The following is a 25487-nucleotide window of genomic DNA, read 5'->3' as shown; positions in this document are numbered from 1 at the left end:
TCCCTTGCCTCTTCAGACTAAACATACAGTGACACCAGCTCACTGAACCCTAGATTTGGTCATTTCCTGCTGATCTCAAGTGTCTGTACTGCATATAAGCTTCTTTTTGATTTAAGACTCTGCAACCATGTCCCAAACGTCCCTGTCACTTTTATGGCATAATGTTACATAGACTGCTTCACCAGTCTACACCAACACAGGTTCAGCAAAAGGGCATATAGCCCCCTCTTCAGCACCCTTCTGAATGTAAAACTGACACACGGTACACTCTATGTTCTCATTAACTTTACAGACATGATCAATCAACGGCCACAACAACACAAGTCCACATCAAGTGTGCCATTTGGGAAAGGGGCTTTGAAGCATTTATATCAGATGCTCACCAGACACACTTTTTCAACATTTTACAGAAAATTTGTACACAACTATTAGTCGCACCGGGGCAAAATTGCATTACTGAGAGAAAAAAAAAAAACATAGGTTGCATCACATTTTATTACATTCGCAAATAATGTAGAATATCAATGAATACAACAAAACATGGTTTGATGAGAGCAGGGATGAAAATTTTAAGTATAAAACGTATAAATTATAGTGGCAATCATTATAAACATTTATTATAAATACCAAGTCAAAACAAATTCATTTAAGATATTGAAACTACCGAGATGTGGGAAATGCACTATATGATGTTTTATTAACAAAGGAGGAGGAGCACATTTCAATCTAATTAACACTGGAGGAGCACATTCAGTTAATCAACTCAATTAACGAGATAAGAGGTTCCATTACAGTTTTCCAGCATCCCTCCACCACCACATCTCCTCACTTCAAACTATTCCTATCCTAGTCTTGCGTAGCCAGACCTTCAGACTCATGGCAGAAGGTCTGGACTCTATTTGACTGACATGTAACGCAACCAATCACAGTTCGTTTTGCTCCGTGTCATGTTCAGGGGTGTGAAAATATAATATCGATGTCCATACAATAACAGTGAATCTAATAAATAATTCATTGAAGAACATTGTGCAAGTTTACTGCAACAATGGAGCCGCGAACTTCACATACTTTTGAAAATCCAGCGTTTAGTTGATACTAGTAAGCGCTCATTGTCACAGTTGTAAACACGACAACGTTCTTCTTCCACGAGGGGTTTTGGCATCACGGCATTTGTTTCCAGGTGGACAGTTAAGGAATGCGACACACACGTCTTCCAGACATCCTGTAGAATTCAACCAATCAGATCAAGACTTTGAAACTCCTGAAATGTTTCCAGAAAGTGTACCATATGCATCAGAAGTTCAGCCAACAGTCCGTGGATGTGGCGTCTGAGGACTATTCCTATCCCAACCTGGGATGGGGGAGTACTCTGGGTTCGGGCCAAATTCTGAGCTCGGAGCCCTCCCCTCGGACAACACGTCAAATACACATAACCTTTACTCTATTAAATGATATGTAAGTGTGAACTCGTGAAACAAGCCACACTGTAACAAGTCATGGTGTGTTTCAGATAATTAAAAACACACACACACACACACACACACAACCTATGTTCCAGAAAGTATGGTATATACATAAATTAATTCAAGTTTAAATGCAATAATTAGAATTTATGTTCAAATGAAACTTATACCACTGTTGACTAGTAAGATCCAACACAAAGCAAAATTCTTTCCAAACCTAAAGTCAGTATAAGATTTCTCCCATGTTTATAAGATGACTGGTAAAGGAAATGGTTTGTCAGCATTCTTCAGGTCTCTGTTTTGACTCGGACTCAAATGAGCTGGTCTCAAAAACAATGCAGTTATAAGCTATCACATGGTGACCAAAACATACTACCACTAGCAAGTAACTGAAGCTAAGGGTAATTATTAGGACAAATACCTTCACTTCAGCTGCCTCGTAAAATCTGGGCTGTCTACTCACTCTTGTGAATGCACAAAAGAATGCACAAGGACGCCTGACCGCTGAAATATATAGATCAACAAATGTGACACAAAACATGTGGTTAAGAGATCTATCTATGCTCAGACATAATAAACTCAAGTTGACCTTTAACCGCTGCCCCATCCTCTCTCTTTCATCTTAGCAGTTGTGCTTGGGGGCCGGCTGCAGGAGCTCTATCTCCATATGCTAATTGTGGTCAAGCTCAAAGAATTAATTTGCAAATGTGTCATTACCCATCAAAGGCAGCAGAGGGAGGGTGCAAATTATGAAACTGGTGCACTGGGCATAAAACTCTACCCTGGTCATGCCACCAAGCTGTTCCTCAGTGCTGAAAAGCAGGAAGGGACAGAGGACACAAATCATGTTCAAAAAGAAAGAGACGTAAGAGATTTATCTCTTTATGGGGTTGTTAGAATGTGTCATTAAGTAGTTTTGTGATTTTTCCTTGTCCCTGGTAGTATTGTATGACTGTATTAAGACAGACATGAAGAAAAACAGATCAAATTGTCCATGTCAACAAATAAATTCAAAAGTTTAATTTGATGCAATTCAAAACTTGGTTAATTCAACACTTATTTTAACGTGACGTAGTTACATGTTACATGTACTTACAATAGTAATAACAGTAAATTATGCATAACTACAAGCAACTAACCCTAAACCACATCCTAACCATAAACCTCTAGTAAGTGCATGTACAGGAAGTTAATTAAATGTACAACGGGGCTAAAGGCACACATTAAGAAAAATGTACTCCCTACTTATGATTGCAGAAAAATATATAGATGTTTTTATTGAACATTGATGTAGCAACAGATTTTGTGTGAAATCATAAAATAATATTTTTTAATAATAAATGTAATACTTCAAAACAATCACTTTAGCAAAGTTTGTACTATTTTGGGTTTATTTCAATAAATAAAATAATACATTTTTGTTCAATAAATATACTGTCATTAAAAAAAAATACACAAACAAAATTATTTAAAAAACTAAAGATTCTAAAAGCACTGAATTGGATCCTATAATAAAGGGCCCCTATAATGGATTTTTGAAAATGACCTTTCATGTAGTGTGTAACATAGCTCTAAGTGAATGAAAACATCCTGCAAAGTGCACCGTATATAAAGTTATTGTCTTTCAAAAGTAAGAGTCGACTCTGAGTCAATGAAATTAATTGTTTTTCAAACGAGTCATAAGCCGTTTCGTTGTGACGTCAAGACGAAACATTAGCATATTGCCCGCCCACTTATTGCGCGCGCAGACACCAGGGTAAACTTGAACCTCAAACCTGCAGCTGATTCCTGTGGATACTGGATAGCATCATGTTGAGAAGACGCTGTGCTCTACCTGGGAATAACCTCCTTCCCTCAGTTAGAGCATTGAAGATGGGTCGAGGCTGGGTCTTCCAGCATGACAATGACCCGAAGCACACAGCCAGGATAACCAAGGAGTGGCTCTGTAAGAAGCATATCAAGGTTCTGGCGTGGCCTAGCCAGTCTCCAGACCTAAACCCAATAGAGAATCTTTGGAGGGAGCTCAAACTCCGTGTTTCTCAGCGACAGCCCAGAAACCTGACTGATCTAGAGAAGATCTGTGTGGAGGAGTGGGCCAAAATCCCTCCTGCAGTGTGTGCAAACCTGGTGAAAAACTACAGGAAACGTTTGACCTCTGTAATTGCAAACAAAGGCTACTGTACCAAATATTAACATTGATTTTCTCAGGTGTTCAAATACTTATTTGCAGCTGTATCATACAAATAAATAGTTAAAAAATCATACATTGTGATTTCTGGATTTTTTTTTTTTAGATTATGTCTCTCACAGTGGACATGCACCTATGATGACAATTTCAGACCCCTCCATGATTTCTAAGTGGGAGAACTTGCAAAATAGCAGGGTGTTCAAATACTTATTTTCCTCACTGTATAGTCAATCACTTTATTGATTCTCATTATATCTACAACATTTAAAAAAACTAAGAAAATGTGGATCATATTAGCACAGAATCAACTTTGCGTTGCTTGTACTCTGCAATTTTGGCACTCTAGCGGTTAAAGGGCACCTATTATGCAAAATTCACTTTTACATGGTGTTTGAACATAAATGTGTGTTGGCAGTGTGTGTACCCAACCATCCTATAATGATAAAAATCCACCCAGTGTTTTTTTTTTAAATCTCCATAAATCATAAGCACTGTCTCAGAACAAGCTGTTCTCAGAATCAATGCAATATGACGTAGAATTGCACAAGCCCCGCCCACGACGGTTGATTGACACTGCAGTTTGAGCATAGACCCACCCTGAGTGAGCTGGACACAGAGTCCGCCATTGTTTCAACGCTGGAGCAGCTGTAAAATGTCTTCTAAAGCGAGTGAGGTGTTTTGTTTTTTGGATGTTAGAATAAACATAGCAGTCTTCATTTACTCTCGTTGTTACTTAAGGATTGATCAGTACAACTGCTCTCGTGATCCAGCTTACAGTCTCCGGAGCGACAGGACTAACGTTACTGATCACGGCAGAAATGAAAGTGAGAGCGCGCACTTTATGACAGCTCATCGAGTCGTTTTACGGATATACAGTTTACCAGTTTATTAAGCACCCACTGAAAAGGTGTGTATATATTTGTTTACTGTTAGTTGTAATGAGTGTTTTGTGTACTTCGCTGTGTAACGTTATGTTCCATGATAATGAAAGGGAGAGAGAGAGAGAGAGTTTATGGATAAGACTTAATGCGCACTTGTTATACTGTGTTTATTCTTACAGTGATTTTCTGAAGTAAAACTAGCGCTTCATCTTTTGTGTGATGTACAATAAACTTAAGTTAACTGAACTCATCAGTATATTTTGGTCATCATTCAGACGGGGTCTAAGTTACTACAGCAGGCTTGTATTAATAGTGGAGCAGATGGCATATAAGTTATAAACGTAATTAAAATAAACATACCTGTTCTATCTCTATTCAGCATATATTCTCTAGCTCTGTGGGCATTATTGCCCGACTCGAACACCGTTACTGTGAGTTTGTGTTTTGATATTATCATCTTTCTGTGAGATGAGATTGTCCTGGCTCTGAGTGCCAGCTGGTTAGGCTCCGCCCCCTGTGTGTGGAACCGCATCTCATTAACTTTTAAAGGAGACACACTAAAACGGTGCGTTTTTATCAGCCCCCAAAAAATGACAATTTAAACATGCTGTAAAAAATTATCTGTGGAGTATTTTGAGCTAAAACTTCACATACACACTCTGGGGACATCGGAGACTTATTTTACATCTTGTGAAAAGGGGCATAATAGGTGCCCTTTAATAAAAAGAACTGCATGCATCTTGTGGAAGAGCACTGTAGCCAGAGCTACTTCTCTCTGTTTATGCAGTCAATATGACGAGTCAAACAGGTACTGGGCTCTAAAATAGTCAAGTCAGGTCAAGTCACCTTCATTTATATAGCGCTTTTAACAATGTAGATTGTTTCAAAGCAGCTTTACAGTGATAATAGGAAATTAAAGTAACAGAGATTGTTGTGGCTTTACAGCAGCTCTAGAATAAAGTTATTGTCCAGCTAAAGTTAGTTTTGATTGATTCACTTCCGTTGCAAAGATCATCAGTTATTAACTTAGGGTCACTTACGATACATGATACCGTTCTAACAGAAAACCCTTAATGCACTTTGGCCTGCTCATTTGCACAAAACAGTGCCTGGTGGTAGTCTGAATAAACACTTATTATAAGTGTACCATAGATTCAGGATAAGACAAAAACATGGTTTGGAAGATGGATTCATTATGTACTAGCTAGTTATATAAATTTTGTCATTTTTGAACAAAAAAGTTACATAATGTACCTTTAATATCACTCCGTACTTATTTGTGTAATTACACTGTAAAAACTAGTAGTTGAAACTTCGGTAGCACTTTATTGTACAGTCCTTTTCCCCATGTACACACTCTGTACTTATTTAGTAATTAAAATAAATGGGTTATTACGCTTTTTACTAGATGCTAACCCTGAACCTACCCCTAAACATATAACCTCAACCCATGTAGTTACCTTATATTACCCAGTACTTTCTCAGGTAAGTAAACTGTAAGTACACGTAAATGCACATACTGTAAAATAAAGAGCAACCGAAACTTCACAATATCTTCAAAGGCTTTGATATATTTAAATGTCTTTAGCTTTATCACCCAGCTTTAGTCTATTTCATGCAAACCTAAATAACATATTTAACCCAACATTAACACATATGTATTATTATGTATCTGAACCTGTTGATTGCGGTCATTTCCACTTATCTGTGATGAAACAAACAGCAATTGTGTCCCATTAATGCTGAGGAATGTTCACACACAAAGAGAGCCCGGAATGTGCCCACGTCTGACCTCGGGGCAAGCAGATGGTGCCGCAGTGCTCATCACAAGATTTCTATTTTCTTTAAGGCCGTGGCTCTTAGAGCTCTGGGGTGATTGCTGTACAGTAATTTATGGCTTCTGCTCCCTGGGGTTGACCCTGTTTGCCTCAGTTGAGTCTTCAGACAAAAGCAGGGGTGTCTGGGGAACTGCCTTTTTTCTGCCTCCAGTTTCCGGAGAGACTCCCCCTGTGCTCTGCATAGTAAAGGTGGGACTTCTACTTTAGGGAATAAACTTTTGGTTACGAGTTATTGATGTAATCCCTGTGGGTGGAGTTGCTCTGATGTGGTTTTATGGACACATACGACGGACCCTATCCCTGAGGAGAGGGGGGCTTAGCCTCAGCATGGTGAATAAACCTTACTACAAATTTATTTCTAACCCTAACCTCCAGCAGAATCATGTTTGCATTTCTTAAACGTTTCCTGCTTAAGGCAAGACACCCCAGGTTAATAAGGTATACAATGTAACTAATAGATATCCCCATACTTCCAGTTTATTGATTACATCAAGACACATTTTTTTTTCTATTAAAAGTTTACTGAAATACTATGTTTAAAGATGCAAATGCTACATTATATCTAGTGAAATATGCATACATTTTCAGAACAGAAATCTGAACATTGGATAAAGCCAGGTTAAAAATTCTTGTTTCATTTCAAGAGTGGATATCTTTGTATTACTCCATAAATAAATCAAAAATACTGCCAAAAAATCACCATGTTTTTAGGGAAAAAAACAGGCAAGTGATAGCTATATGAACAAACCCCTCTGTTGAAACCTTCTGAATATAGATAGAAATAAATAAAGTTTGGTGTATAAATGCTACTGAAGTGGAGATTTATGGCTCAGTGCATGAGAAAAAAATTAGAAAACGATATGTAAGATATGTAATATGAAGATATGTAAAAGTGCATTTTGGATGCTTTCTTTCCAGCTGTCTGAAATAACACATTATGAAAAGCCAAATCTCAAAACTGACCAGTGTATGAAAAAACATGATTTTGTCTTTAGTGTCTTAAAATAATCTCTATTTACATCACTTCATGCTATACTCACTTAGACACCATGCAAAAATAACAGGTTAACTTTCTTAGGCAGTCATGAGCTCAAGGAGTTGACCTTTACAGGCTGGTAATGTGTCATATTTATGAGACATGAATCATATTTAAGAGTTATGTTAATACTACTGAGATGTACATGTTCTTGTGTTTTTTTTTTTTTTCATGACATGCCTTTTATTTTGAAATTATTATAATTTTTTTTGGCCTTGTCCTGTCTGTATTTACTAATAATGGCTCATTTCCACCGAACGGTACAGTACAGTACGATTCGGGACAGTAAACCCTGATCTGCTTGCGTTTCCACCACCTACAGTACCATACTTGATAGGCGTGGTGTAGCCTATGACCGTGGTGAAGCTATCGACGCCATTTTCGCTCGAAGAAGAAAGCGACATAGTAAACAACAATGTATAACATACAGCAGATCTTGTTCTTGCTTCTCGGCATGTGGCTGTTTGTCACAAGAAGACAAGCATTGACATTAGGAGTTTCTCAATACCAAGTACGCAAAGTTCGGACTTGCCATGTCCGACTCAGGAGAATGACTCATTTTAGGCAACATTAAAACGAAATATGTTATAAAACACCACTGCCTCTTTTCGTTTTCATTTAAAGAAATCTTAAACATTATAGCCACACAAATGTGGCTCAGGCAACACGTAATGATTATATTCACTGCATGTATAATGTTAGCCTATTTATAACAAAATGAAATATAAAACACAACCCTGCCTCTTTACTTCACTTAGCCCTCAGCCAAAACGATTGGCCAGGGAACAAATTATAGATTCACGAGACCAAAGATCGCCCGTTAGGTATACACAAGACAAATTATCTCATGTTTAACCACTACTGAGACGGCAGTGTCAGCGGCAAACGTCAGAATGACTAGCCTAGGAAAGGCTGTTCCTGGCGGGGTAACGTTACATGAGCGTCGAGCGCCCGGTGATCGCCTGGAATGGATCTCACAACCTGGATCAAATTTTCATAAATCTTTATAAATAAACCACAAATTTGAGCTTTAAACAACTACATTCTCATCTGAAAAACTCTTAAAACTACATTTTGTGACACAATAACAGTAGTATTATATTTCAACTGTATATTAAAAAATGGCGCTCCTTATGTTGTCATTCCCCTTGTAGCACGCGCAAGTGCGATTCTCTGTCAACCAATCATTGTTCTGCAGTGAGTCTAGCTCCACCCTTTAGGTACCGTACCACTGTCCTAGGTACCCCAACGGAAGGCTACCGAAAAAGTGGTACGGTACGGTTCGGCATTTTGGTACCATTAACAACTTTTGACAGTGGAAACAGAAATAATTGCGTAACGTACTGTATTGTACTGTACCGTACCACTCGGTGGAAATGAGCCATAAGAATCTCAGTCTCTGTTGTCGTCTGATCCATCCTGTCAGTTTTGATCTGTGTTTTCACCATCTCTACACACACTCCAGCGTTGAGAGCTCCAAATCCAACACACCACTACCAAACTCACAGGTCTCTTAGCAACTGTATCCATCCAGTCGAAATGCCACTGATAAATTTGGATGTGATCTGAGTTCAGCACAGGTGGGTTTGTGTTATCACTGTGACAGAGACACATCACTTGGATAACAGCAGCCAAGTGACATTTCCACATTGAACTTGTCTGCTGCTACGGTGTGTGTGTGTGTGTGTGTGTGTGTGTGTGTGTTTGTGTCTAAGAACACATCTGCCAAACAATTATAAGAGACAGTACAAGAAAATGTGTCCAAAAGATCATTTACAAGACTACAACTAATCAGAGCCGATCAGCCCTATATGCACACTACGCAAGTTGCGTAGGGCCCCGCAAATTACTCAAGGCCCCGCCTCCCCCTTGTGTCAAAGCGTGTCAATCAAAGTTTACAACATCGATGAGAAAATTAAGTGAAACTATCCTTCTGGTCACAAAAAGAGAGAGAGAGAGAAAAAACACACCATGAGAGTGACATTGACTATTGATTTATAGGTTATATTAAAACACAGTGACATGCTATGGAGAGACATTTTAGCTTTTATTCATTCACAGGATGCATTTTTGATATCAATATTTAAATTTGTACTATTTAAAATGTGAATTCTTGATATTACGAATGTACATTTTCTAGTAACAATGTCTATTTCTGATATCAGGATCATTAGTACTAGTTCAAGGAGGGAGGATTGTAGCACTGGGGTGTCAGGTGTGACTGTGTGGCAATGGCAAATGGTTTACATGGCTCATGGGTCAGCTAGAATTTTGCTTAGGGCCCCAGGGAGGTCAGGATCGGCTCTGCAAATAATCAATTAGTTACTGCTCTTTGACCCTCATCTGACACCAGACTAACCTTGAGACACAATCCTTTAAACCAAAACTTTACAATAACAAAAAGATCAAATCAAACAAGTGTTTCCTGTATGAAACCACAGTATGAAACCACCCGCTCTACACTCATGCAAACTCAAGCCCAGCAGATCCAAAGCTTATCAGCAGAGCATTTGCACAGCTGCTATTATTTGCCATATTTGTGATTGATATATAGAATAAAACTCTTAATATTTATCTTATTATTCACATTAAAATCCTTATTCTAAAGCATTACGTTAACAATCAGGACTTTAGGTGCCAACAAACACAGTCATCCATAGTCTTTCAGTAAATATGAATAGCAGAGCTGACATGGATTATGGGTGGAAAAAACAACAGACACTTACCTGCCGAGAAGATCACATGAAATGACATGGTAGAGCAGGACACATATGGAAGAAAAAGACAAGACAGGAAGTAGTTAGTAACCAGATAAATAAATATGTTTTCAGAATTGAAAGCCCACCATTAAAAATTATGGCAACACTTATATAGGTCTCATTTGTTAACATTAGTTAATTGAACTTCCCATAAAGAACATCTTTTTTTTTTACAGCATTTATTAACCTTTGTTAAAGCTGCAGTCCGCAGTTTTTCCTCTTTGTCGCCATCTCTTTTCGAAATCTGCAATTGCAGTTATTCGCAGAATTATCAACTTTACGTGCGTTGTGCCTTGGCACGGCACAGCGCGGATGGATCCAATGTTTTGAGGAGAATGTGCGGCTGTCAGTCACCGCGCCGGTGTGGATACTGTCATTCGGAATCACAGATTCTACTTTTTGGAAGTATGACCAACATAAGAATTTTCACCGGAAAATGTCGTCTGAACAAGTAAGTAACATCCACTTTTGTTCTGACCAACTAAGGGGAAAAAAGCATTGCAGTAAATCACGCTGATTAAATCTAACGATCGCTTATCATATCACGTCAAACCGTGCAAATTATACTTTCTTCTCAAATTGTTAATGTTAACAACATCAGCATTGCGTGACTACATTTAATGCCCTTCCGATATTTATCCTTGTTTTCGCATGGGCCGGTTGCAGTCTCTTTTTTTCTCCAAAGTCCAAAGTCTTTCGCGTTTTACAGCGGGTGAATCTCCTGGTGATTGTCGTTTGAACCTTTCTGAATCTGCCATCGAATTGATGAGTTTAATTGTATCAAGTGCTGTGAGAAAAGGCTATAAATCTCCACCTCCAACATCCTCACATGCAATATAGCCTACTAGCGGAGACTCCTTCTTTATGTGTACAGATGTGACGTAATGACGCAAAGACATGCTCGAATTTCCCGCGGAAATACACCAGTAAATGGTAAATGGTAAATGGACTGCATTTATATAGCGCTTTCACAGACCTATGGCCACCAAAGCGCTTTACATTTAGCCTCACATTCACCCATTCACTCACTCATTCATACACCGACGGCGGTGTCAGCCATAAAAATAAAAACATTATTACAAGCTTACCGTTTTGAATCGAGCTAAGGCAAGCAGATAGTGTTGAACACTGGCTGGTTATGTACTTGCTCAAAAAATTATTTTGGATAATTTTTAACCCAAAAAAGCTACGGACTGCAGCTTTAAAGTTTGTTAATAAAAATTCAGTTGTTCACTGTTTGTTCATGCAGCTCACACTTCATAGTTCATTTTGAAATTAACATGAACTATAGATTAATAAATCATGTAGAAGTACTTACTATTTATCATTTTTTTAACGTTAACTAAAGGAATTAATTAATGTTAAAAAACAAAACTCTATAGCTTGTTTGCTGACAGAAGTCAGTCCATTTCATTGTTGGAAAGGTGTAAATTTAACTGAAGTTTTATTGTTGTCTTTGTCTTAAATGTTCACTTTCCCATATGGCAATGGAGGAGAATCAGAGGGTCACATTCAGCGGACAGACACAAGGTTTTTTATTTTTTTATTTTTATTTAGCACTCTTAGCTGAATTTAAAACATTTTATAATATTTTAGGTCTGTCTTTTTTTTTTTTCTGTGCTCCTGACGAATACTACTTTCTACGGAGCCCCTTAAGGGGCATGGTGGCAAAAAAAAATTAGATGGGAGGAAAAATAACAAGTCAATGCTTTTGCTTTCTCTCGCAAATGTTTTGCGTCCCCCCGGGAAACTTTGCGTTCGCTCGCAAAACCTTTGCGTTACCCTGAGAAACTTGCGTTCGCTCGCAAAATGTTTTGAGCTCTTTGCAAGTGAACACAAAGTTTCTTGGGGGAAAGGCAAAACATTTGCGAGCGAATGCAAAAGCATTGACTTATTGTTTTTATCCATCTCATATTTTTTTTCTTCACCATGTCCCTTTAGGCTCTGTAACTTCCTATGGAAGCTTGTTTCCGCCACAGAATAAAAAATAAAAAAAGGTAATTGCAACTTTTTATCTCACAATTCTGACTTTTCTTTCTCAGAATTGCATGATATAAAGTCGCAATTGCGTGTTATAAAGTCAGAATTGCGAGAAAAAGTCAGAATTGCGAGTTTATATCTCACAATTCTGACTTTATAACACACAATTGTGAGTTTATATCTCACAATTCTGACTTTATATCACGCAGTTCTGACTTTATATCTCACAATTCTGAGAAATAAATCAGAATTGTGAGATGTAAACTCGCAATTGTGAAATAAAGAGTCGCAATTATCTTTTAAAATGTTTTATTCTGTGGTGGAAACAAGCTTCCAAAACTTCCTCTAGTCCCTTCATTCAATTGTTTTTCTACTTTTTTTCCCCATAATGTCATGATGAAATAGCATGAAAAAAAGTGTTACTGTATACTCGGTGTGTGTTAGCCGTACAAACACGTCACACTGCATGTAAATTTACAGGCATGTAAATATATTTACTTTATTAAATCACTGCGCGCCTTACATAGAAACACTTCAGTGGGTTTTAATGTAGCATTGATATTCATCCATAACACACACACGCATACATCATGCTGCCTGACAGATCTGCCCCAGGCTCCTACTCTTTCTCTCGCTCTCTCTCTCCTCTCACTGGCCGATCTGCACGCAGTGACAAAGCAATGAGACGGGTAAACACACCATGATCTATGTGGCTTTCAGGCGAGTAATGAGCTGTCAAACACACTCTGTTCTCTTGCAGTCAGATCTGCTCATCCACGTGTGTGTTTTACTCCCAACACAGAAGAGAAGAACTTCTGTTGATCTCAAACGCACCGCATCACATAACCTAGAGCCTTTAAACTGTGTGTTAAGACTAAGCTGATATGTCCAGACCCCAGAACAGTCCAGTAATCTAGTCTCTTATTGTTTCGCAGTACACACACATTTGCAGGGTCAAAGGCTAATGTGAGTGACAGCTTCAAAAACATAAAAAATTAAAGCTGCACGCAGCATTTATCTGGGTTCAAGCATTTAAGGCCTTTAAGAACATAAGCATTTAAGACATTAAGATTTATTTAGAAAGCTTTTAACCACTGAAATAATAGATGGAAGAGTCCATTTACAGCCAATACAGGCAATTTACCATAGGAAATATATGGTTTTCAAAGCTTTTTAACAGTTATAGCGCCACCTATCATCCGATCTACATGAAATTTTGCATGCTTGTTTAGAATGTTATGGCACATATGCTCACCAATTTTCGTGAAGTTCTGAGTTTTTGTTTAGGATTTATAGGCTTTTGAGTGCATTTTGCCACGCCCATTTTCTTTATGACCCTATATACCCATGCGAAAAATGCATGGGTATATTGCAAGTTCAAGTTCAAGTTCAACTTTTTTTCAACTTTTTTCAAGTTGAAAGTTCAAGTTCAACTTTTTTTTGATAATTATTGATCTAGAGAGTCCAGAGAATTGTCCTAGACTCGTTTGGTTCCGATCGGGCGAAAAACCTAGGACTAGTTTGCAAAAGTAGGTGTTTAACATAATTACGAATATTTAATGAACGGTTTGATTGACTGCAATGGTTCTTGAGGCAAAGTTGTTCAGCATGAGCAGATCTATCAAATGATATGCATTTTGTGACGATAAGTGTAACACCACGTGATTACAGAGCCATAAAACTCTTTAGCGCCAACTAGTGGCCGATTCCTTTCAAAATTCTTACAGACCTCTAGGGCCATGAGTCGAACATGCCCATCGAGTTTCGTTCCAATCAGCCTCCGTTAACCTTGTCTAATAGGTGCTAAAACTTCATTGGCCGATGGCGGCCATGTTTTTCGAGATACACCAATGTCCTCATAGACATACATAGCACATTGGACCAAGACACTGCATACCAATTTTCAAGTCAATCGGACTAACGGTCAGGTGGTTATAGCCTGTTTTATGTTTTTTTCATGTTATAGCGCCATCATGTGGCCAATCACCGCGGTTTTTTTTACTGTGACCTCAGATTGACCTCTTACACATGTGTACCAACGTTGATGAAGATACCTCATTTACTTCTGGAGTTATAGCCATTTTAGTAAAATAGGCCCCTCCCACAACGTACGTTTTGGCGCCCCTTAGCGACCGTGAATCGAAATTTCAACTTTTTTTCGATAATTATTGATATTCAGACTCCAGTGAACATTTCTGCACTAGTTTGGTTCTGATCAGGCAAAAAACCTAGGACTAGTTCGCAAAAGTAGGTTTTTGACAAAATTCTAAATGGTGGAAAAATTCGCATACCGGAAATGAAATCGGATATATACATTTTTATCTTCAGGAGACCAGCTTTCCATTGATATAAGACACTTGAGTCTACGACATACGGTCTAGGAGTTATGACCAGTTTTGCGCTTTTGGTTGCTATAGCGCCACCTATGGGCCAATCGAGGTCATAATTTGATAACCTCTCCTCGATTTTTGTACTACCATATGGCAAAGTTTCAAAGCTCTAGCCCTTACGGTTTGGGCTGCACGATGCATTTTAGCGGAGAAGAAAAATAATAAAAATCGGTACAATTACAATAGGGTTTCAGCACTTCGTGCTTGAACCCCTAAAAATTCCCAAGTTTCAGTAACAAAAAACTGCACATTCCATATAAAATAAATAAATAAAGTGATATATTTTGTTTGTCCTCTTGACCTGGATGTACAACATTTGTTCTGATGAAAGATAAATACATACTCTATGAAGTGTTTGCTTTTTACAGTTTTTCTCAATCGCTTTGGCACATTTTTTCGAAACCATCTAAACATTCTCTAACCTGTAAACTCAATTGTCACAACTGTTTTCTTGAACATCATAACTCTATTGCATGTCTGCAAAATGTAGTTACTCACCCAAAACATTTAATTCACGCTTCAAAATTATGGTGTCAGTAACTGTGGCCAATATCACCAAATAAAAAGTGTTTTTGTCATCATGTGAGCTACACTGGTCATGTTTTTTTTTCACCAAATATTTGTTGTATACAAATTTCACGTGTTTTCTGCTTTTTAGTTTACACTGTTTGTTTTCTACACTTTCAAGAATGTCAGTTTTGTCTAGCTGAATGTTCTTCTCTGTCACTGAGCTTTTTAGATACAGTACAACACTGTACTGGACATTTGGTCACACTTTATATTAGGTGTCCTTAACTACTATGTCCTTACATAGTAGTTGTATGGACAACTACTATGTCCGTAGTACTATGATGTAGTACTACGGACTACATAAAAAAAAAATATATATGTTTAAGTAGTAAGCGAATGTCAACAGTGTAATTTTAGAATTAATTACAACTGTAATTGCATGCAGGTATAAAAAAAAAAAATACAAGTACAATGTAAAAACATGAATGTCACAATAAGTGCATTGTATCAAATGATTCACTTAAATGTTAGTACATAGTATTTAAAGACACCTAAAGTGGGGCAGAACATTTTTAATTATACAGCAAATTTATTTTTGTAGAATATGTCAACTGAAAATTCAGAGTTTTTTCATTTTTACATATTCTATTATGTCTTCCCCTAACACCACACATTCTTACATATCTTCCTATTACTCTTCCACGGCAAGCAGCTGAGAATTGTCAGTTTACATGTAACACATTTTTACAAAAATAAACTGCTGTTGCTGTTTAGAGATTTAGACATTTCTCCATGTTCAAAAATGGTAGTGATTGTGCTGGGCAAACACCATATAGCCCACTATATGCTTCCAAACTTGATTGGTTGATTGGTAATGTGATTCCTATTTCATTACAATAGCAGGCCATTTGCCAATTTAGCAGACATTACAAACATTCCATGTCATATGTATTTATGGAATATACATTAATGTCTGACATATTTTAATAATTGATCATTTTGCATGTCAAGGTTCACACAATTAATGAATGTTTAGAAGTTGTGAAGAGTGACAATTTCACAGAGAAGTTTTGATCAACAAGCCATGTGTATTTAGTTACTTTGCAAATTGTAGACAATTGTACTCACTCTTTTGCACACGTGCCAACACATGCAATTTGCTTAAATCAATAAGATATTCAAATCTGATGTAAAAGAAAAAAAAAATTCTCATCGAAGAATTGAGATAAAGTGATTGAGAAAAACTGTAAAATGTAACCAGCAGCAACAGAACTAACGGAATCCTTTATTAAGATGATGATGATGATGATGATGATGATTATACTTTAACCATGGCAGCCATCATGGTGTCATTGTGACAATAACATTTTAGTAATACAGGTGTTTACAGAAACATCGATATCTCAGGTCAGGATGTTCCTCTGTTAAAAGTCACAATAAACATTTTCTCAGCCAAATCATATATTTCACTAGTCCAACTGTAGGCAGTTTACAGTATGTGCGTTAATACAGAAATAAGCTCATGTGCAGCAGGTGTATTCATATTGCCTATTTTAAAAAGGCTTCAAATAAAGCTCATCCCATCCGATTTTAAGAGTGGGAACAATCTGTTTTATAATTGTCATTTCAGCATAATAATGTGCAATATAAATTAACAGACATGAACAGGACAGAAATGAGACTACAGACTAAACTCGGAGAGAGAGAAAGACGCCATTTTAGGAAGAGACAGGGCAGAAAAATGGGCTCATAACATGGGAGAAGCTCTGGATGAGTGTGTGTATGAAGGGCACTATTCTGGGCACACCGCCTGGGCAGCAGCAGATGGAGCAGGGCTCCAGACCTCCCCCTGCTGTGGTGATGCCAGTCTCAGCCCTGGCACTGCTGTGGGTCTTTCACTCTCAGTCCAGCAGCACCACATAGAAGGAGCTACCCATCGCCACTTTTAAAAACTGTAATGCATCAGATAGATAGATAGATAGATAGATAGATAGATAGATAGATAGATAGATAGATAGATAGATAGATATAGATTATCTATATATTATTATAGATATAGATTATTCTGGATGGATGTATCTTTGTCTTGTTTTCTTGTAAAAAAAATATTGGGCTCATTGCATTTGAAGTTGTTAACCCTGGGTCATGTTAAACCCATGTTTAACATGGTTCATTCTGGCCTAATGTTCTTATTTGCATATTTATGAGGTTAATAACATAACATCTCATTAATGTTTAGTGTGTGAATATTTAATGAAGTATGGTTTTGTTTTTAATTCAGTCTCCTTATAAACAATTTGCCATAAAAAGTGGCTTTTAAAACAAGATAACTTTACCTACAAAATCACAATTTGTTGATTTTGCAAGACCAGATACACTTTCTCTGAAAGTACACTGTAAGAATAATAATAAAAAAATTGCTGGTACAAGTAAAACAAAGTGTAAAAAAAAGTGAAAAAATCAATACAGAACATTCCTGTAATATTAATATAGAATATAATATTAATATATTAATATTAATATCTTGGGGCTAAATTATTTTTTAAGGATGTTTACATGTTTGAACCAGAAAACAAGAAAAAGATACAGGTTCAGAACAGAACATGCACCTTACAAACTTAAAACAAATATTTGCATCATAATGCTGTATAATAATTAAGCATAATTCATAATGCTGCCAAAAGTATTGGCAGTGACAAATTTTGTGTTTTGCAAAATTTGCTGCTTTAGTTATTGTGCTGTTAATTCACATTGTTTCTAGATTATTGTGCATAGTAATCATGAAATGAGTAATCATATGCATTTTAAATAATTGCAAAAACTTCATAGGCGAAAAAACACCAACATCTTTTGTCGCAAAACACCAAATTTAAATGTTTTGGCCCTGGCACAAAATGACCAGTTAACATCATTTAATTTATCATATCATCAGCACATTTGAAAGTACCAGTCAGGTGAAATTACTCTATCATTCTGATTGGATTATAAGAGCAGACATATTGCTATAAAAGGAGGGAAGAAGCGCTTCCAATCATTGTGTTCCTTGCGTTAGCAATGGTTACCTCCAAAGGAAAGCATGCAGCCACCATTGCTTTGCATCAAAATGGCCTCACATGCAAGGAAATTGCTGCAAAGAATATTGCACTTGACAGAACCATTTACCCGATCTTCAAGAACTTATAGGAGAGAGGTTCAACTGCAGTGAAAAAGGCTTCGAAACATCCCAGATTGACCAGTAAGCACCAGGACCGTCTCCTCCTAAGGAGTCAGCTACAGAATTGCCACAACCAGGGCAGAGCTTGCTCAGTATTGGCAGCAGGTGGATGTGAGTTCATCCGCATGCACAGTGAGGCAAAGACTTTTGGACAATAGCCTAGTGTCAAGAAGGGCAGCAAATAAGCCACTTCTCTGCAAGAAAATCATCAAGGACAGAATTAAATTCTGAAGGAAGTACAAGGATTGGACAGCAGAAGACTGGTGCAAAGTTATTTTCTCTGAAGAAGCCCCCTTCCGACTCTTTGGGATATCTGGAAAGTCGATTGTCCGGAAAGAAAAGGTGAACGCTACTTCCATGTCAACGCTACACCATGTCACAAGGCAAGAGTCATAATGAAGTGGCTCTGAGATTACATTCAAATTTTGGATCTGTGGTCAGGCAACTCCCTGGGCCCTATTTTAACGATCTGAAACGCAAGTATCAAGCGCGAAACGCAAGTAACTTTGTGGGCGGGTCTTGGGCACTGTTGCTATTATACCGGCGGGATAAATGACTCTTGCGCCCGACGCAAATCTAAAATGGGTTGGTCTGAAGTAGCTTCATTATTCATATGTGTGGTTTGGGCCTAACGTGAAATAAACCAATCAGAGCGACATCTCACATTCCCTTTAAGAGCAGGCACGCTTGTTCCATGGCGGATTGCTATTATAACGGCGGATTTGCCAGGAGCACGCCAGGAGCCGAGGAGACCGACGTTCTCGTCAGGGCCGTAAAAGACAGAGAAGTGACATTGGGGATGGGAGAAACTCACCCAAATTAGCTTCAGCTAAACAGGCGTATAATAATTTGGGTAAATGTGTAAGCTAGATTTATGCCTATTTTTTCACATCTTCATGGACACAACAATGATTTCCCTCGTGTGTTAATATTTTTCCTTGTAATAATGTATGGTTTTCTAAAAATGAGAACTGTTGCGTCTGTGTGTAGACGAGATAAGCAAAGTGCATGCGCGTTGTGCACACGCTACATTGATTATGGCCAAGCATGCGCCCTTAAAATAGCATTTGAATAACATGCGCAACGCTGGTCAGTGGCGGAATTGTTTTCTAAACCTGCAAAATAGCACCAGGGAACGTTTGCGCCGGAACACGCCTCCTCTTTTCGCTGAACCGCCCCCGGGAGCGCAAGTTAATTTCCTAATTTACTGACGTGCGTCTGTGGGGGGAAAATTGAATGTTTTTGCCAATAAAAGTCTTTAAAGCTTATGAAAATCTTATTGTTTTCCAGTATACCATGGAAACATGGGGAGGGAAAAAATCTACAAATACTGAAGCAGCAAACTTTACGTCACTGCCAATACTTTTGACCACGGTTGTATGTTATGGACAACATATCACTTAACATGGGACACACATTCAATGTTTCTGGACTCCAGAAATGCTCCAATCACACTTTCTCTCTTTATTCTAAGCCTCTTGTTTCTCTGTTAGCATGAAGTTCAGTTTCACCCAGATCAGAGAGAGATTAACACACTAAACATGCACACTCCAGCTCAGCACATGCAAAGCCAGAGAAAGCATGACAGTCTTTTTCCAGCGTGTTAAAACTATAAGCCACCCAATCAAATCCATTCCAATCCAATAAATGCAGCCATGAACCGGCGCTCTTGTCTGATTGGAGAGATTTGAGCAGCAGGCTTATATGAGAAACTCTTCTCCCTTAATCTGCATGAGTGCAGTTCCCTTCTCTTTCGTGAGTATTATCGGGTAATGAAGCGGGCTTCAGCGGATGGGATTTGCCTGGATAACCTAGCCATCTTTAAACAATGGCTATTGATGAGACACTAAGCAGCTCAATTGGATTAATTAAGCATGCTGGGAAGGCAGAGAGAGAGAGAGCGCTTTATTCAACATGAACACGGATGCTTGTTTAATGCACACTGTGTTCAGATGCTGACTGTAAGATCACGTGGATAATTTCAGTGGGGTGTGTTCATTCATATCTTCTTTTCCTCTCTGCTCGATGAGTGTGAGAACAGCACATAATCATAACAGACAGGAAGGTGTAATGTTTGGCTGTGTTGGGAATGTAATACAGAAATACAAAACAAAATATTCAGATAGGTTGAATGGCGCCTGACTGTTAAGTGGTTCGAGCTTAATTATTTGCAAAAAAAATATTTGTTTGCCTTGCAAAGAATGCAAATATACAGACAACCCAGTCTTAGCCAGTATAGCAAGAACCTTAACTAGATGCCAACTAAAAGAGACTGCAGCTTTTTCTGACCAACAAAGAAGGCATTAAAGTGGGAGGAACTTTCATTTTAGCTTTCCAGAATTTGACCAATCAGCTTTTGGTTTCAAATGTGTGACTGTGATGTCATAGAAATGGGGCAGCTTTCCTCTGATATTTCTACACTCAAAAGCTATCTGAATTCACTGCCAAAACTACAGGGCTGAAACAAATACACCAACTCCACTTTCTGTAGTTCAGACACAATCAACACACTGTTTCATTAGAACCACACCCAAGGATGTGTTTGAGAGCGAGTCTGATTTTTCAGTGATGTTTGAAGAGAGCAGCAGGATGAAAGACAATTACGCTTCCATTTGCCAGAGAATGAGCAGTTTTAGCAGTTTCAGTTTCCAGATTTATGGAAAAGAAAGATCTAGCTGTTTCCTTGTTTTCTGCCGTTTTAAAATGAAAGCAATTGTCCACTGTATTGTTTGCCTTTTGTTTTTGTAATCAGGCTCAGAAAAATTTATATCGAGATGTATGCTCATCCAAATACAAAGAATTATCACTTATCACATTGGCCAAAATATCCATATCAGTGCATCCCTGCGATATCTGTGAAGAAATTACTCCAACTCCTGTGAGGACTTCAGATGACGCAAACTCTGAGTCAAAAAGCTACATTTTCTACATTTAATTATAGTGGCACTGTGGTAAGTAGGATCAGTCAACAAACACAGTGAGTAATGTCTTCTCTTGTTATTGTCACTTGCACTTCGTGTCACATGTGTAGCATAGCCTTCTCTGTCAGGACACAGGGCTTTTCATGGGATAAATTCAGGGAGATAGTCAGGCTGACAGAGAAGATTTCAGAACTAGAGACATGCATCCAAACTTTAATAGAGGATAGTAAGAATGCAAGGGCTTTAGATACTGCTTTGGATGGGACTAGCTTAGTGAACTCTGTACATTGTTCGATTCCGGCTGTAGAGCCCGTGCAGCAGAGCAACTGGGTGACCGTGAGACGCTGTAGTCGCGGGACAAAACACCGCTCTTCCGTTCCGATTACCATAACAAATATATTCTCCCCACTCAGTAAAACACCCACTGAGTCACAAATGATTTTCTCTAATCATCCAATCGTGGTTGTATCTCTCTATTAGTGTTACTCGATCTTAGTGCTGCATTTGATACTATTGACCACAACATTCTTTTAAATAGACTCTAAAATTATGTTGGCATTAATGGAATTGCAGTAGCATGGTTAAGTAGATAAGATAAGTAGTCATACTTATCTGACCGTTATCAGTTTGTAGCAGTAAATGAAGAGATGTCTTATCGATCACAAGTTCAGGATGGAGTACCACAAGGCTCAGTACTAGGACCATTACTGTTCACTCTGTACATGCTACCCTTGGGAGATATCATTAAGAAGCATGGCATTAGTTTTCACTGTTATGCTGATGATACGCAGCTCTATATTTCTTCACGCCCTGACGAAACTTACCAATTCACAAAATTAACAGAATGCATAGCTGATTAATGTCTAGTAATTTCCTACTACTTAACTCTGAAAAAACAGAGATTCTAATTATTGGACAAACAACGTCCTTACATAATAACCTAGAATACTGTCTAACACTTGATGGCTGCTCTGTCAAGTCTTCGTCGTCGGTTAGGAACCTGGGTGTGCTCTTTGATACCAATCTTTCATTTGAAAGTCACGTTTCTAGTATCTGTAAAACCACATTCTTCCATCTAACAATTAGTTCATGTGTTCATGACATCAAGGCTAGATTATTGTAATGCTCTTATGGGTGGTTGCCCTGCACGCTTAATAAATAAACTACAGCTGGTCCAAAATGCAGCAGCTAGAGTTCTTACCAGAACCAGGAAGTATGACCATATTAGCCTGGAACTATCAACACTACATTGTCTACCTATTAAACATTGTATACATTTTAAAATATTGCTGATAACTTACAAAGCACTAAATGGTTTAGCTCCCCAGTACTTGAGCGAGCTCTTAACACATTATAGTCCTTCACGTCTATTGCAATCTCAAAATTCCGTCCAGCTGATAATACCTAGAATATCAAAATCGACTGCTGGCGGTAGATCCTTTTCCTATTTAGCACCAAAACTCTGGAACAGTCTTCCTAACATTGTCCGGGAAGCAGACACACTCTGTCAGTTTAAATCTAGACTAAAAACACATCTCTTTGACCTAGTATACAGATAACACATTATAAACTTCTATAATTCAATGTTAGGCTGCATAGATTAGGTCAGCCAGAACAGGGAACACTCCCCATAAATCCTGATGTACTTGTTATATCATAAGAATGGCGTCTACGCTAATATTAGTCTCTCTGTTTATCCCGAGGTTTACCGCAGTCCGCTGGATCCAAGCCGTATCCAGATCTGATGAAGGACCTGCGCCTGGACACGATGACAACGCAGTCCTGAAGTGTCAACTAGTCTCTCCCCTGTGAAGGCCCCCCTTCTCCTTCCCTTTACCTCTGTACAGATAAAACGTTGTCAAAATAGTTCCGGTTGACATGGCTACTCGGAAGCGCTAAATAATTCTGTATTATAAATTTTTAAGGCCAGACAAGTAATTTGTTTAGGTCAATTTGTAAAGAAAGACTACACGCCTGCGCACATATATATTCAAACGCACATACCTGTAGACTAAACACGTAATACGCATGTGCACGCCGTCAGCATTTGCTTATATATATATATGTTTGTTTTGTTTTTTTCTTCAAAGCTTGAACCTTGCAACATATTTCAAGGTTTGTGTTCTCGAGCCCCAGGCACTGTTGTTGTGCGAATGAGCGGACCGGAGCGTGTTAAGGGTTTTCTGTTAGAACGGTGTCGTGTAAGTGGTCCCTAAGTTAATAACTAATGATCTTTGCAATGGAAGTGAATCGATCAAAACTAACTTTAGCTGGACAATAACTTTATTCTAGAGCTGCTGTAAAGCCAAAACAATCTCTGTTACTTTAATTTGCTATTATCACTGTAAAGCTGCTTTGAAACAGTCCATATTGTTAAAAGCGCTATATAAATGAAGGTGACTAGACTTAACAACATTTTCTATATATTGCAATAATTATGATCACAACTTTTTCACTCATTTTACTCATAACTGCATGATTTGTACATTTCTGAAAAACATTACTTGGTAATGTAGACGCATTGTGAAGTGAATTGAATCTGTCTGCAGGTGCTATATATAAATATATTTTACTATACAGCCAGCTCATGTCATGGACTACTCCAATTTTTAAATCAAACATCTTATTGTTTCTGTTCATATCTTTAGGCTATTCAGGTTCTGCAAAGTAAAGACAAAAGTTACACTATTAATTAACAAAAAGAGTTATTCTGTAATGTGGGAGGTGATGTTGAGGAAGCAAATGTTCCTGGAACAACCGGGACTATGTTCAAAAGAAACGTTTCTCCAGGAGCATGTCTTACTTGGCAAAATCACATGAGAATTGTGCCCTGCTCATGGTCTGCCTCTTTGAGTCTCAAACTGCATAACAATTAAGGAGACCAGTGAAAGCTACATCGATTTCCTGCTCGGTGGTGATGTCATCCCTGTTGGCTGCTTAATGTCACGTGCTCAATAAATTTCCCTCACTGCTCATGACATGCACTGATGAAGGTAATCCATCTGGAAGAGATAGGAGCCAAACAAAGCAAGCACTCACTCTTTGACACATGACAAATGATGGAGAGCCCATTTCCTCACACGCACTTCATCTTCGTGTAACAAGTTGATTGTTCTGCTGAGTGATACTCGTGTGATCTAACAGAAGAGAAATCTTTATAGTAATAACTTCTTTGTGCCTTTTTAAGGACTACAAGTGGACAACATGTGGACTACAAGTAATATCTGTGAAGACAATTTTCAATACATTTTTCAGGTTTCAATCTCCATCTGACATTTTGGGTTTTCAACTTTGTTGCAACAGTTTGGGAAGGGTACATTTATATTCTAGTATGTCAGTGCAGATCAGGTCTAGGCTTTGAGCTAGTCAATTAAGTTGTCCACACCATCTTAAATCATTTTAGTGTAGCGTTAAAATTTGTTTTCACTGGAATTACAAGAATTACTGAAGTTTCAAAAAGTATTGTTAATTCATTTTCATGTTAAATAATACATGCTAAGAAATGTTAACGAATACAGCCTTTTAGTGACTAAACATAGTATTAAACTACTGTATATATTTATAAAACAGATCGTTCTGGTTCATAATGCTAATTGGTCTATAGCCGTGGTGTATTTATGATAAACCACTTCAAAGAGCTACTATTTGTATCACTCTACAGCACGCATTACTAATTGTTATTCTGTTGTATGGCAAATGTGGTGTGAGAAAAATAACAGACACAGTGGGTTCAGAGTACAGACTCATTTAGAAAGCATTTCTCTTTTGAAGAAAATGAACAGAAAAAAATAAAAAAGAGGGAGTGTCCAACAGAGAAGTCACCTTCCAACTGAAAGGTGAATTTGCTGTTCTTGCTGTGACTGGGCGACAGCATCTTCTGCTGGCGGACCGGCTTCCCACAAACAATCTGGGAAAACGGCTCTGTGGAATGCCTGTCTGATATCTCCTTGGACCAACGTCGACTCCAGTATCCATGTACGAGGAAAGAGACACCCCCCGCCTCTCTCTCTCTCTCTCTCAAGGGGAGGCACGCTCGTAGCTTTAAAGCAGCGTCAACGAGGCTCCATTAGCTTCAAGTGAGCGGGGTCATTGAGCACTGCCAGTCGCATTTGTTCCGGTCAACAGCCTGACTGAAGGACACAAATGAAGGAATGGATCGGCGCTGATGCGAAAATGATTCCACTTAAAAAAATATATTTTTTTTTTAATTTTAATGAAATGTCCTTTCTTTTTTTTATTATGTTGTTATTATGTTGTAACGTTGTATGTATATATATATATATATATATATGCTCAGTCCACCATCT

The 25487-nt window shown here is 38.1% G+C and overlaps 1 protein-coding gene across 3 annotated transcripts in view; it reads right to left on the bottom strand.

Moving 5' to 3' along the window:
• The window catches only part of gse1b (Gse1 coiled-coil protein b), a 272652-nt gene that overhangs the window by 97365 nt on the left and 149800 nt on the right, over window positions 1-25487 (bottom strand). The gene's annotated exons all lie outside the window — the stretch shown is intronic.

This window comes from Abramis brama (genome assembly GCF_963993115.1).
Source record: "Abramis brama genome assembly, chromosome: 9".
NCBI lineage: Eukaryota > Metazoa > Chordata > Actinopteri > Cypriniformes > Leuciscidae > Abramis > Abramis brama.
The sequence above is the reverse complement of the archived record's forward strand: the minus strand, read 5'-3'. Positions and strand labels throughout refer to the sequence as shown.